Source organism: Oxyura jamaicensis, chromosome 4 (assembly GCF_011077185.1).
Source record: "Oxyura jamaicensis isolate SHBP4307 breed ruddy duck chromosome 4, BPBGC_Ojam_1.0, whole genome shotgun sequence".
In the NCBI taxonomy this organism is placed as follows: domain Eukaryota; kingdom Metazoa; phylum Chordata; class Aves; order Anseriformes; family Anatidae; genus Oxyura; species Oxyura jamaicensis.
Window position 1 is genome coordinate 90,694,180 of NC_048896.1, and position 2,074 is coordinate 90,696,253.

Sequence of the window (2,074 nt, forward strand, 5' to 3'; positions counted from 1 at the left end):
AGTGAGGCAAATAGATCAATACTTGTGAAGCACATATCCAAGGCTTTAGAAGATGCACTGGTTTGCTGGTGTAAGGCTCCTGCGCTCTGTGTGAGCACAGCAGAGGTGGATGAAATGAAGGCAGTGCATCTTCACAGCTACTCATCCTCAGAAGGCAGCTGCAGAAACATCGCAGGCTGTTTACTCAAAACACCAGGCAGCAGGTTGTCACTGATGTGATGTCAGGTGCCTTCAAGGTTAGGTCAGCTAGAAACAGTTATAGGAGCCACAGATCCTCAGAAAGGTTTAGTGTTCCCACAACGGGGAATTTTGTGGGGTCTGTAGCAAACATTATTCTAAAAGTATCATAAATTTTGGAGATGCAGGAGCTAGGAAGCAACCTAGGAATTTATTCTTCATCACAGGTCTGTGTTGGCTTTAGTGTCTGATGCTGTCTTGTGCAGTGTGAAGTGGCTCAGTGAGCTTCGTGTTATCTTTGTCTCCCAGTAGCTCTCCATGTTAGCATCCTCTTCCCCTGGCAGCTTGCAGTGAATGATGTATTTCAGCTAATTGCATTTAGTTTCATCCCCATTAACGCAATCCTCTGCATTTCTAAGTGTCCTTTGACTCTTCATACCAGCAGGTATTGGTCATGCTTCTTGCTTGTCTGCCATGTTATTCACATTGAATTACTCTCCCTGTCACTCTCAGTTTCTTTGTTGGTCTTCTCTGAATATTTTTTTTTTCACAGCTGCCTGTGTGTTTTACAGGTCCAAGTATCACAGTCTGACTCAATGGAGAAGGCAAACCTGAAGAAGAACCACTGGCCTCTGGCTGTTCACCAGTGGTGGTGATGGTAGCTGTGGTGTAGGAGCCAAGATCTTGTTCCTACACTGGCCACCATGGAGGAATAAAGCACCACGGTGGAGGCCTCTGCTGTACTTCTTCTCCAGGAAAATCTTGATGGCAACTCAGGAACCAGACCTAGTACTGGGTGCTTCAGCTGCCACATCCATGCTCAGCTGGGGATGGGTGAGCTCCCCATGCCCTGAGGACAGACATGATCTTCCACCTTTAGAGGCTTACCACCTGTAAAGTGAGCCTGCATGGAGTGGTTTTTGCTTCTGTTATTTGAGAGAGAACTGTGGGCATTAAAAAAGACCAGGTGCTTCCCAGCAGAAAGCTGAAGGTCTGAAATTCATGTAGGGAAATTCAAAACATTTAGGGAGGAAATTGATCGGCAGTTTAACAAAAAAAAAAAAGCTCTACAGTGCCCCAAAGAAGGATCTTAATAAGATAAAGGAAGGCTTAAATCCCAATAAGAGCCCCCGAGACGATCCTGCTGCCTCCCTGACAGCTCTCTCGTGCCTGATCCATCTCCATCACGACCTAGCACACACATTCTCCAAGTACCTCGCTATTTTATATAGTCAAACACTGCCTAATTCACCTTCATTTGCATTTTGGAAGTCAAAAGGCTACAGACTGGGTGCATAATTCTGCCCTTAGAGGAATAAAGCAGGGACAAGACGGGCAGTGCTGAAATACTCCTCTGAGGGACACACAGGGAAAATGCTGGCCCTGGTGAAGTTTTATCCTCTGCTGGAGCCAGAATGTGCTTTGAGGCATGAACCACACGAGCTATCTGAGAGCGGTGTCATCACGTTCACCTTTATTTTGGAGGAGGCTACAGATTTTGCAGCCTGCGGGGATGGCAGCTTGCTCGAGGCTCGATCCTGCCAGCCCTGCTTACAGCGGGTGTTACCTTCCCTGCTTGTTCATTCCCGCAGGAGCCCTGATGGAGTGGGATGCTCTTCAAGATGAAGGTGTGCGTGGGGTGGGGGGATCAGCCCTGGGTAGAAGAGTTTTAATGTGAAATAAGATCAAACATCACTGCCACACCTCTACCTCCAGCGGTTTCAGCCTACACAAGAAAGTGGAACGTGCAAAGGAGCAGAGGATGAGTACTTGGGTTACTGCTGGGAGCATTTGGGGAGGAAAGAGGAGAGGAGAGGAGAGGAGAGGAGAGGAGAGGAGAGGAGAGGAGAGGAGAAGAGAGGAGAGGAGAGGAGAGGAGAAGAGAGGAGAGGAGAGG

The 2,074-nt window shown here is 48.0% G+C and overlaps 1 long non-coding RNA gene across 1 annotated transcript; it reads left to right on the forward strand.

The window, feature by feature from the left end:
- Positions 1-321: 321 nt before the first annotated feature.
- On the forward strand, positions 322-1,987 carry LOC118166884. The gene is made up of 3 exons (XR_004750780.1): positions 322-404; positions 490-622; positions 731-1,987. It is a non-coding gene; the product is annotated as an uncharacterized LOC118166884 (long non-coding RNA).
- Positions 1,988-2,074: the final 87 nt, after the last annotated feature.